Below are 13,298 nucleotides of genomic sequence, written 5' to 3'. Positions count from 1 at the left end.
CATAGAGTTGGAAGAGACCACAAGGGCCATCGAGTCCAACCCCCTGCCAAGCAGGAAACACCATCAGAGCACTCCTGACATATGGTTGTCAAGCCTCTGCTTAAAGACCTCCAAAGTAGGAGACTCCACCACACTCCTTGGCAGCAAATTCCACTGTCCAACAGCTCTTACTGTCAGGAAGTTCTTCCTAATGTTTAGGTGGAATCTTCTTTCTTGTAGTTTGGATCCATTGCTCCGTGTCCGCTTCTCTGGAGCAGCAGAAAACAACCTTTCTCCCTCCTCGATGTGACATCCTTTTATATATTTGTACATGGCTATCATATCACCCCTTAACCTCCTCTTCTCCAGGCTAAACATGCCCAGCTCCCTTAGCCGTTCCTCATAAGGCATCGTTTCCAGGCCTTTGACCATTTTGGTTGCCCTCCTCTGGACACGTTCCAGTTTGTCAGTGTCCTTCTTGAACTGTGCTGCCCAGATCATATTGCCTGCACCTTTACAATATCCTTTTTTTGAGGGCTAGGCATATTTTGTGGATAACCCTTTGCAGAGCGTCTGTTGGGGATCTGGGGTTGGACTGGATGACCTCTGGTGTTGTTTTCATCTTCTTCTTCTTCCAAGCCTGTGATTCCAAGAGACCAGGAAATAAGAGGGAGGGCATGGAAGCCTTGAAACTGGGGTGCCCAAAACTGTGACTTGGGTCACAGTTAATAGCAAGGACCAGTCGGACTGGCTTTGTATTGGAAAAAAACGATGCAGGTACGATGGCTCAACACTTAATTGGAAATAATCACACACCTGGAATCCTTCTAATCCCTGAGCTTCTAACTAGCTCCAGAAGAAACAAAGGGTGGAAAATGCAAGGGGCAGAACAATCGCCAAAATTCCCGGGTCCTTCCCAGTTCTAGGGAAGGGAGTGTATCTCACACAGATTTCTTCTTGGAATAAGACATAGCAGATCATTTGGGGAACATGCCTTCCATCTCGCTCACTGGTGTGACCCGAAAGCTTGCACACTTCTGCACCAACAGAGGCTGCTCCTTGTTCAACAACCGTCCGTGCCTGTTTTGTCCAGCAGACAGGGCCGGATTTAGGTTTGATGAGGCTACTGAAAGGGACGCGGGTGGCGCTGTGGGTTAAACCACAGAGCCTAGGGCTTGCCAATCAGAAGGTCGGCGGTTCGAATCCCCACGACGGGGTGAGCTCCCGTTGCTCGGTCCCTGCTCCTGCCAACCTAGCAGTTCGAAAGCACACCAGTGCAAGTAGATAAATAGGTAACACCCCGGCAGGAAGGTAAATGGCGTTTCCGTGCGCTGCTCTGGTTTGCCAGAAGCGGCTTAGTCCTGCTGGCCACATGACCCGGAAGCTGTACACCGGCTCCCTCGGCCAATAAAGCGAGATGAAAGCCGCAACCCCAGAGTCGGCCACAACTGGACCTAATGGTCAGGGGTCCCTTTACCTTTACCTCTTAAGCTACTGAAGGTAATGGGGCCCTTTATATGTCCAGCTGTCCTTTGTCAACAACAAATTGCCGCTGTTTTTTATGTTGAATATATGGTCATTGATGGATCTCATAGGTATCTAAAGCCATTTGCGCATGTTGCCCTGCAATCAGTCCATGCAGAATGTGGGCACCCTATATATAGAAAGGTGCAAACCCGTGATATTTTAGGGAGCAGGCTAGCAGGCAGGGCCCATGACTTACATCCTAGGAGCCTACACAACACAACACAAAACGCTGTTGCTGTAGGTAGGATTTATTTTGTTTGTTTTTTATCTTATATTTTGGAAATGTACATCCAGGTTTTTTTTCCCCTTTACATTTTTTGGGGGCCCCCAAGAGAGTGGTGCCCTAAGCTATAGCTTGTTTACCTTATACGTAAACCTGGCACTGCCAGCAATAAATAATAATAATAATAATAATAATAATAATAATAATAATAATAATAATAATTTATTTATTTATACCCCGCCCATCTGGTTGGGCTTCCCCAGCCACTCTGGGCGGCTTCCAAAAAAATATTAAAATACCCTAATACATCAAACATTAAAAGCTTCCCTAAACAGGGATGCCTTCAGATGCCAGCAGATTATTTTGGCCCCGAAAGACGGGAGAGGCAAAGTTCACAAGCTTTTCAGCTTCACGGGACTCTTCAGAAACGGTTTCAGCCTGAGAAAGCGATCTGTATTCCTAAAAAAGCAACATTCCTACTTCTAGGGCGGGGTATTGTAAAAATGGGAGGGTAAAGGGCAAGATTCCCAGATTTTGCATTCTGATAGCAATATGCCAAGCTAAGCCAGATCCTAATCATTTAACCCCAGGGCTAAATGGGGACTTCAAAGCCCTTCTGCAAACAGACCCTCTTTTAAACCTCAGGCAAAGCACATTCCAGCAGGATTGGACCCTGCCCTCTGGCAAGCGATGGGCAGTGGAACAGTCACCCATGGCAGGCTGTGGATTCTCCTATTTGGAGGTCCCATCACCTCCTGGCAAATAGAAGGGGAAGAAATGGAGGCAATGAGAGATTTTACTTTCTTGGGCTCCATGATCACTGCAGATGGTGACAGCAGCCACGAAATTAAAAGACGCCTGCTTCTTGGGAGAAAAGCAATGACAAACCTAGACAGCATCTTAAAAACCAGAGGCATCACCTTGCCAACAAAGGTCCGTATAGTTAAAGCTCTGGTTTTCCCAGTAGTGATGTATGGAAGTGAGAGCTGGACCCTAAAGAAGGCTGATCGCCGAAGAATGGATGCTTTTGAATTCTGGTGCTGGAGGAGACTCTTGAGAGTCCCATGGACTGCAAGAAGATCCAACCTCTCCATTCTGAAGGAAATCAGCCCTGAGTGCTCACTGGAAGGACAGATCCTGAAGCTGAGGCTCCAAGACTTTGGCCACCTCATGAGAAGAGAAGACTCCCTGGAAAAGACGCTGATGTTGGGAAAGATGGAGGGCGCAAGGAGAAGGGGACGGCAGAGGACGAGATGGTAGGACAGTGTTCTCAAAGCGACCAGCATGAGTCTGACCAAACTGCGGGAGGCAGTGGAAGACAGGAGGGCCTGGCGTGCTCTGGTCCAGGGGGCCACGAAGAGGCAGACTCGACTAAACGACTAAACAACAACAACAATCAGAGGGTGGATGGCCACCCATCATGTATGCTTTAGATTCCTGCATTTCAGGGGGCTGGTCTAGATGGCTTCGGGGGTCCCTTCCAAGTCTACAGTTCCACGATTCTATGAATTTCCCCTCTTCCCAAGGCACCTGGGTTCGATTTCAGATGGTGTGTGGAACCTAAGCACTCAGGATTATGTTGCAAAGGAAAGCATCAGGTTGTTGAAAACATTTGCAATGGTAATTTCCTTTCATGGTATCCTAGCGATGATACCAAGGCTATCAAGGCAGGCCAAACATTCAGCCTTTCAAAAAAAGAAAAGAAAATGCTTTTACCAATGTCTCACAACAAATGTAGCCGATCTGTAGAAAAATGAGAGAAAACGTGTGTTCTTTTGTAAACAAGGGAAACCTTTAATAAAAATTATTTTAAAAATAAAATAAAATTGCTTTTGTGTCTTTGGAACGCATCTCAAATACAAGGGTCTCAATAATAATAATAATAATAATAATAATAATAATAATAATAATAATGAAAATAAATTTTATTTATACTCCGCCTTCCCCGGCCAGAGCCGGGCTCAGGGTGGCTAACACCAATAAAACCACAGTAAAAACATAATAGAGGAAAAAGCCCCAAAATACCAATTTAAAATACAGGTTAAAATGCAATTAAAAATGCAGCCTCATTTTAATAGTAGCCCATAGTTCAAAACCATAAGGGGAGGGAAACATAAGGGTCAGATTGAGTCCAAACCAGAGGCCAGGCGGAACAGCTCTGTCTTGCAGGCCCTGCGGAAAGATGTCAAGTCCCTCTTTTATATACACATATAATTTTATCTGTATGCCCCCTTTCCACAATTCAAAGCATGCTCAAGGTGCCGCAAGGCGGTGGTTCTTGTTTATAATTTTATTATTTTGTTTTATTTGTCGCCGATCGCTCGAGATCTCGACTTGCAATTTAAAAGAAGAAAAGGAGGAAGGAAACGACGCCAAATGAAAACGCAGCGCGAGGTTTAAAAGCATTATTAGAGAATGGTTCTCATCCTGTACTGACATTAAAAAAGGGCACGGCCTGGCCCACTCGACCAAAAGAGGGAGACCTATTGCGAGCGAAACCCCTGGGTGAATCAGAACATCTTCGCCGGGCACCTAAAGGTTGATAGCTATGGTGTCAGGTGCAACTCCTTGGTGAAAGCGTGCCACAGTAGCGGAGCCACCACCGAGAAGGCCCTGCTCTGTCTACCGTATGTGGTGGACGTGGAAAATTACAAAAGCATTCTGGGAAATGATATATGATGAGTTGAAAAAAACATTAAAAATAACGTTGGGGGGGGGGGAGACAGAAGCTTTTTTAATTAGGAATTCTAGATGCAGAAATGCCAAAGGAGCAGAAAAGTTTGTTTATGCAGGCAACGACAGCAGCACGGATGCTACCGGCCCAGAGATGGAAAGAAGATAATGTCCCGACCGGAGACAAATGATTGACGAAGATGATGGACTATGCCGAAATGGTGAAAATGGGAAAATCAGAAACCAAGACGATGGAAACTTCAATAAGGAATGGGAGGAAAATGTAAGTTGCCTAAGAGCACACTGTAAACAACTGAAAATTTTGGCAGGATTATAGCAACACTTGTAATGTATTAAAGACTAAGGTAAAAAGGAATTTTTTAAAAATATATATCTTTATTAATTTAAAATAAATACATTTACGAAAAAACAGACATACATACAAATAAACAAACAAACATACAATCAAACAAACAAATAAATAACAGAAGAATGAAATTCTCCTGGTAAAAGGGGATTTTTTAAGAAAGGTGGATAAAAAGGTTGATAATGGGAACCATGGAGGGCTGGAGGGGAAATCCTAGGTGTTTATGATAATTGTTTGAATTCAAATGCATGCTGTAAAATTGAATATATTTTTTTATTAAAAAAGAAAGAGAGAGAAGGCTCCATTCTCAAGCAGTGTGGAGTTGGACTATGGAACTCCCTGCCACATGAGGCCACCAACCTAGATGGCTTTAAAAAGAGAATTGGGCAAAATTTATAGAGGACAGGGCTATCGGCAGCTACTAGCCAGGATGCCACAGTCAGAGGCAGAAATTCTTCTGGATCCTAGTTTTTGGGAACTGCAGGACGGGGCAAAGGGCTCTTGTGCCCTGCAGATGTGATGAGAATTAGATATATAATAAATGTCCATAAATGTACCAAGCAAGCACATACATAGATCAGCACAGGAAGACCAACCTGAAACCATTTTTGATTCCCAAACTGACCAAATGCTTTCTCTGCAAGGTCAAAGGAAAATGGAAAAGCCTCCCCACTGCCTTTTCCTTCACAAATCCTGTCTTGAGGGTATTTGAATAGGGTAAGCCTGTGACCTGGCTCAGGAACTAAGTATTTATCATTACAAAAGACTGGCCAGGGTATCCAATCAAGTGAGCATTAACAGGTGACCTGTCAGACGAGATAAACAACGCACTCAGATTCCTGCTGTAGACCGCCTTTTCCATGATGTAGGTATGATGTATCTGGGGGGTGGTGGTCTTGGGTTACACCCCTTCTGTGATGTACGTATGATGTATGGAGGGGTGGTCTAGAGCTCCAGGGCAGGGAATTTAAAATGTCTTTATAAGGCCTTCCACGCCATTTTTCTGGGTCCCTCCTCTCTCCTGCGTGTGAGGGGAGCACCCTGTTGCAACAGATCAATAAAGATCAGGCTTACTAGCCGCTTTGCTTCTCAATATTCTCTGGTTGGCCTCTGTTATTTTCTCCTACCAATAGGGAACCTACGTAAGGACTCTATACGGGCTCTTGGATACCCCTAAGGACATTTCGGACTACAATGCCCATCAGCCAGTGCGACGCCCGAGGTGGACACCGATGCGAATCTCCCCCCAGGCAGTTGCAGTCAGGGGAGTCTCTAGCCCTGCTCTGTTATCCGCCAGAACTTTAGCCTCCGGATGAGGGAGTAAATTCATATTTTTTTCCACCATGGAAGGTGAGGGGGGTGGGGGGTGAGGACGGATCCTGTCCGACTAGTCCTTCAGGGCTAAATACCCTCTCTGTGCGGCTCAGAGCGGACAGTCCCCTCCAGGCTGTTATCGGGCCTTTCTTTCCACACCTGCCCATTAAAGACGACCTGGCAGCTGCAGGTGAGCCTCGGAGCCCCACTTCAGGGGGTCGCCCCCCTTATCTTCAAGGGCGAGGGGAGGGCAGATTACTTGCGCAGCCCGGGTCAACCCTGCCAGCTTTGAAGGCTTGGCCACGTGCAAATCTCTGCATGTGCCTTGCCCTCAGGACCTTCCCCCAGGTGACTTTCTGTCCGCAACACCTTTCTCTTTGAAGGCGAAGAGAGAGGGTGCCGTTGTTTTTCGCTTTTTCTTTTTTTAAAAAAGTTTTTTTTATTAACAATTTCAACATATCAAAATATCAAAACATATCATATTCATTATTTCCCCCCTTCCCCCCCCACCTCCCCATCGAAACCACCCCCCGACTTCCCTCAATTTCTCTCTCTGATTTCTCAACACTTATGGTCCTGAATGGGGCAACTGTGCCCCCGAAGGACCAGGTGCGCAGCCTGGGAGTCATTTTGGACTCACCGATGTCCATGGAGGCGCAGGTCAATTCTGTGTCCAGGGCAGCTGTCTACCAGCTCCATCTGGGACGCAGGATGAGACCCTCCCTGCCCGCAGACTGTCTCTCCAGAGTGGTGCATGCTCTAGTTATCTCTTGCTTGGACTACTGCCATGCGCTCTACGTGGGGCTACCTTTGAAGGTGACCCGGAAACTGCAACTAATCCAGAATGCGGCAGCCAGACTGGTGACTGGGAGCGGCCGCCGAGACCACAAAACACCGGTCCTGAGAGATCTGCATTGGCTCGCAGTATGTTTCCAAGCACAATTCAAAATGTTGGTGCTGACCTTGAAAGCCCTAAACGGCCTCGGTCCAGTATCCTGAAGGAGCGTCTCCACCCCCATCGTTCTGCCCGGACACTGAGGTCCAGCTCCGAGGGTCTTCTGGCGGTTCCCTCCCTGCGAGAAGCCAAGTTACAGGGAACCAGGCAGAAGGCCTTCTCGGTTGTGGCGCCCGCCCTGTGGAATGCCCTCCCTTCAGATGTGAAGGAAATAAACAACTACCTGAGTTTTAGAAGACACCTGAAGGCAGCCCTGTTTAGGGAAGCTTTTAATGTTTGAGGCATTACTGTATTTTAATATTGTGTTGGGAGCCACCCAGAGCGGCTGGGGAGGCCCAGATGTGCGGGGTATAAATAATAAATAATAAATTATTATTATTATTATTATTATTATTATTATTATTATTATTATGAGACCGGGTGCATGTGGAAACCAGGAGAGCCGGGTGGAAGAAACCAGGGAATGACATTGGCAGGGGGTTGGACTGGATGACCCCTGGAACCCTACAGTTCTGTGATTCTATAAGCAGGTAAGGACATCAGGGAGAGCCCCTTCTCTGCCTTTGATGGAGGGTATTGATTCATCTGGCCGTGGACCAACTTGAAAGTGGCTTTACTCCTCACCCTGTCTGGCTAATGGACCCCCACGGACCCCCGAGCCGCCCCAGTCTTCTCGGCTACCCTTTCCCGTTATCTACACCGCAGACCCCAGAGGTTTTTCGTGGGCTGGTGAAATGGCTGGCATCTTGATTTGCCTCGTCATCCCGCCACCCAACCTCTCCAGGTCCGTCTTGGCAGAGACCTCGGTGCCCGGCTGCCAGCTTCCCAGGTCTTGCTCATCGTCTTTGTTCAAAGATAAGTGTGTGGGAGGCCATTATATAAATCTCTCGTCCCCGTGCCGATGGCGTAAGCCGGAAGAACGGGCGGGGTTTCTCCTGCAAGGCAGGCGAGAAGTGGCCTCGATTTCTATAGGTGGTTCGGTCCTGAAAGAACAGTACCACTTGCCATATTATTACTACAGTGGTACCTTGGGTTAAGTACTTAATTTGTTCCAGAGGTCCGTTCTTAACCTGAAACTGTTCTTAACCTGAAGCACCACTTTAGCTAATGGGGCCTCCTGCTGCTGCCGCGCCACCAGAGCACGATTTCTGTTCTCATCCTGAAGCAAAGTTCTTAACCTGAAGCACTATTTCTGGGTTAGCGGAGTCTGTAACCTGAAGCATATGTAACCTGAAGCGTATGTAACCCGAGGTACCACTGTATTTTACTTTGCAACTCTATGAGGAAGTTAGCAGCACTGAGTTTTCCTCCATCAGACATGGCAGGGATTTGGGGGTGCTTGGAAAAGGACCCCCTCTCTCACCTGGAAGCCTTACTTTTAAACCCGAGGTGCCTGGAGGCTGTAGTAGGATGGCTGAAGGCACTCTGCACATGCTCAGGGCACCTGCTGCTGCTGTTGTTGTTTAGTTGTGTCCGCCTCTTCGTGACCCCCTGGACCAGAGCACGCCAGGCACTCCTGTCTTCCACTGCCTCCCACAGTTTGGTCAAACTCATGCTGGTCGCGTCGAGAACACTGTCCCACCATCTCGTCCTCCGTCGTCCCCTTCTCCTTGTGCCCTCCATCTTTCCCAACATCAGGGTCTTTTCCAGGGAGTCTTCTCTTCTCAGGAGGGGGCCAAAGTCTTGGAGCCTCAGCTTCAGGATCTGTCCTTCCAGGGAGCACTCAGGGCTGATTTCCTTCAGAATGGAGAGGTTGGATCTTCTTGCAGTCCATGGGACTCTTAAGAGTCTCCTCCAGCACCAGAATTCAAAAGCATCAATTCTTCGGCAATCAGCCTTCTCACTACTGGGAAAACCATAGCTTTAATGATAAGGACCTTTGTCGGCAAGGTGATGTCTCTGCTTTTTAAGATGCTGTCTGGGTTTGTCATTGCTTTTCTCTCAAGAAGCAGGCCACAATAGACCTACCATTAAAATTATGGACTGGTCATTTCTTCGTCAGAGGGCAAATGGGCAAATTTAGCAGGAGATGAAATACTTCCCCCCTCACTGTATAATAATAATAATAATAATAATAATAATAATAATAATTTATTATTTATACCCCGCCCATCTAGCTGAGTTTCCCCAGCCACTCTGGGCGGCTCCCAATCAAGTATTAAAAACAATACAGCGTTAAATGTTAAAAGCTTCCCTGAACAGGGCTGCCTTCAGATTTTTTTTAAAGATAGGATAGCTACTTATTTCCTTCACATCTGAAGGGAGGGTGTTCCACAGGGCGGGTGCCACCACCAAGAAGGCCCTCTGCCTGGTTCCCTGTAACTTGGCTTCTCGCAGTGAGGGAACCGCCAGAAGGCCCTCGGAGCTGGACCTCAGTGTCTGGGCAGAACGATGGGGGTGGAGACGCTCCTTCAGGTCTACTGGGCCTTTGAGGCCGTTTAGGGCTTTAAAGGTCAGCACCAACACTTTGAATTGTGCTCGGAAACGTACTGGGAGCCAGTGTAGGTCTTTCAAGACCGGTGTTATGTGGTCTCGGCGGCCACTCCCAGTCACCAGTCTAGCTGCTGCATTCTGGATTAATTGCAGTTTCCGGGTCACCTTCAAAGGCAGCCCCACGTAGAGCGCATTGCAGTAGTCCAAGCGGGAGATAACCAGAGCATGCACCACTCTGGCGAGACAGTGGGACAAAATACCTCCTGAGATGTGTGCAAACCTGGTGGCCACCTACAAGAAACATCTGACCTCTGTGATTGCCCGAAAGGGTTTTGCCCCCAAGTACTAAGTCATCTTTGGCAAAGGGATCAAATACTTATTTCACTCATTATAACACACATCCATATCTGACTTTTGTCTTCTGGGTTTCTGGGGGGTTTTTCCTTGTCTCTCACAGCTATGATAAACCTACCGTTAAAATGATGGACTGGTCATTTCTTCGTCAGGGGGCAAATTTAGCAGGGGATCAAATACTTCCTCCCCCCCCCCCACTGTAACTCAAAGACATGGGTTCGAGTCCTACCCTCCGGAGCAGGAGAAAACCAGCCTGCGGCCCTCCAGATGTTTTGGCTGGGGAAGGGAGTCTGATGGGCACGTACCGCATTTTTCGCTCTATAAGACGCACCAGACCACAAGACGCACCTAGTTTGGGGAGGAGGAAAACAAGAAAAAAAAAACATTCTGAATCTCAGAAGCCAGAACAGCAAGAGGGATCGCTGCGCAGTGAAAGCAGCAATCCCTCTTGATGTTCTGGCTTCTGGGATAGCTGCTCAGCCTGCATTCGCTCCATAAGACGCACACACATTTCCCCTTACTTTTTAGGAGGAAAAAGTGAGTCTTGCAGAGCAAAAAATACGGTATTTCAATACAGGGCACCCCAGGCTGCAGGAAGTTGAGCTATACATCTCAGACCGTTGAGGATCCACCTGGATCGAGACCGTGAAGAAATCAGAGATCCGGGATGTTGCAATCTAGCATTCATCCCTGAAACCCTTGGTTCACGCCCGGAGCCCGGATGAATGGGCCTCCACCCCGACAGCAACAGACCGTTGACCTCTCTGCTTGATGGATGTCAACTACCTGATAGCCATCAGAAGCTTTCAGGACATCGTGTTCCTATGCGCAGAAACTCAGAAGCCAGCCGCAGTGAAATGCGTTTCTGCGCAGAGCAGATTCGGCCAACCTGGCACTCTCCAAACGGAGCGGTGCTCTAAAACATCTGCCTTTGTTACGATGAAATTATCTGTCAAAACAGCCCCATTGGAAAAATAAAATAAAATCAACAATAAACTTTAAAGAGAGAGAGAGAGAGATTGACAAAGAATTTACAATCTCCTACTACAAAAGGAAAATTAAAGAAAAAAGAATTAAGAAAAAAGAAAAGAAAATACAGAAAGAAGAAAAAAGAGAAAGCAAATTTATGTAGATAAAAAAACACTTAATCTTCCTAATTAATACTTAATTAAACACTTAAATAAAAAAGGCTTCTGCCAAAATGCGTCTTCCAATCATTCTCATTGTACTGTTTGTAAATTCTTTGTAATTTAAATTAATAAAGATTATTTAAAAATAAAAAGAGAGATGAAAACACACATCAGCATTGTATATTTCTGGGTTGGCTTGTCAAACAAGAATGTTTCCAGCAAGCTCCCAAACGAGCGCTTTGAAGGCGCCGGCTTGGTATCAATTGGCAGGGAGTTCCGTAGGAAAAAGTATTGATTCCTTTACAAATGCCAAAAGGGTATGGAACTGGAACAGGGCCAGTTCCGCAGGTCAAATCGCATTTTGGGGAGTGTGGCAATCTTGCAGTAAAATGATCCCAAGACGCTTTATACACTCATTGAGCATGGCCAGGTGGTAAGTTGGCAACCAGGGCAGCTCTCGCACACATTATATAAGGACTTCCAACATTCCAGCAGGAAGTATAGGGAGTCGAGAGAGAAGTGAAACCCGTCAAGTTCATCAAAGGATAAACAAGGAAGGATGAATTGACTTTCCTGCTTGCAAAATCTCCCTTTTCCTCCTAGGAGAGCGTAAGCTGTGCGAGAGAGCAGGTTTATTACTCCATCGCACCGGAGATAATTGTTGTTCAGTCCCAAGATGCTTACAGGACCCACACTTCCTCTGCTGGTTGCGCCACCGGAGAAAGGCCGTCTGCGTATGCTCAGGAGACCCTTTCTCTCGATATAAAAGCTCCAAGCACATAATATTAGCCTCGAAGGACCAGGCCAGCGGCCCGTCAAGTCCAGCATCCTGTTCTCACAGGGGCCGGCGACCGTATGCCTCTTCCGGAAAACCCTGCAAGCAGGACCCGAGTGCGAAAGCAGCGCTCTCGCCTCCTGTGGTTTCCAGAAACTGGTATTCACAAATATTGCTGCCTTCAACTGCAGAGGCAGAGCGTGGCTGCTGTGGCTAGTAGCCACCGAGAGCCTTTTGAATTTGTCTCATTTTTTTAAAGCCCTCTATTTCATGGCCATTCTGGTGGCAGGGAGTTCCATAGTCCAACCCTGCTTTCTTTCCTCCGTCCCAAATCTTCCCACGCTCTGCGACAGTGAATGCTCATTACAACAGAGGGAGAGAAAAACTTTTCTGTCTCCACATGCCTCGCGCCAGGCGTCATTTTTATAAGCTTCTACCATGTTGCCTCTTCCTGTTCTTTTGTCTAAACCCAAAAGGCCCCAACATGGCCAGATTTCCTCCTGGCAGAGCGTCTCTCCATCCATCCATCCCTGGGATCGTTTGCCCTTTTGCAAAGCATCAAAGCCCATCATGCATTCATTTAAATATTAATAAACTGCACTTCATAAATAAAAAATAACAAGGTGGCATATGACATTTAAAAACAACCGCAACCCAGAATCTTACGATGATAATGTTCAGTTAAAAAAACATAACCATCAGCTCCAGGTTAGCAAAAACTGAGTGGTGAAGAAAAGTCATCTTCCCAAGGCCAAATCGTACAGATTTCCTCTTTGCCAGAACTCGGTCTTTCAGCAAAAGTTACCCTTTGGAACTCCCCGCCAATTGATTATCAGGAAGACGCCTTCAACACACTCTTTTCGACGCCTGCTCAAAACATTGGACAAGCCTACCCAGATATTTAGAAAACTGAGTTTGAACCTGTTTTTATTTTAATTATTTTGGAAAGTTTTAGGCGATGGTCTCTTATTGATAATTTCATTGTTTTGTCTTTTATTGGGGGTTTCCCCACCCTTACAACCAAGCGGTATATAAAGCAGTGTGGTGCAGTGGTTAGAGTGTCAGACCTGGGAAAGACATGGGTTCAAATCCCCTACTCAGACACGAACCTCTCTGGGTGACCTTCAGCTGGTTATGGCTCCTCTCAGCCTGACCTGCCTCAAAGGGTTGTTGCGGGGACTAAATGACGAAGGGGGAGAAGAATGTAGGACAGGGGGATATAAATGCAACAATTAAAATGTCAGCGACGTTCCTGCTTTGCAGCGCAGGGCGAAGCATTTGCAATCTGCTTCAGGGCTCAGAGACCAAGCGCGTTTGCTGGGCAGAAAGGAGAAATCTTTTTTGTTTTTTACGGCACATCATGTGGCAGGGAGTACCACAGGCTCCTGCCCTGGATGACAAGGAGACGGCAAAGCAGGCAAGATGTTAAACTGTTTTTATATTCAACAACTGCGGCAAGAATATTGTTAGCCCAGAAATGGAAAGAAGAAGAAATTCCGACGAAAGAAGAATGGCAGAAGAAAATAATGGACTTTGCAGAATTGGACAAAATGACAGGAAGTATTCGA

Source organism: Podarcis liolepis (assembly GCF_965112155.1).
Source record: "Podarcis liolepis genome assembly, chromosome: 13".
Taxonomy (NCBI): domain Eukaryota; kingdom Metazoa; phylum Chordata; class Lepidosauria; order Squamata; family Lacertidae; genus Podarcis; species Podarcis liolepis.
This window is presented reverse-complemented; position numbering follows the sequence as displayed.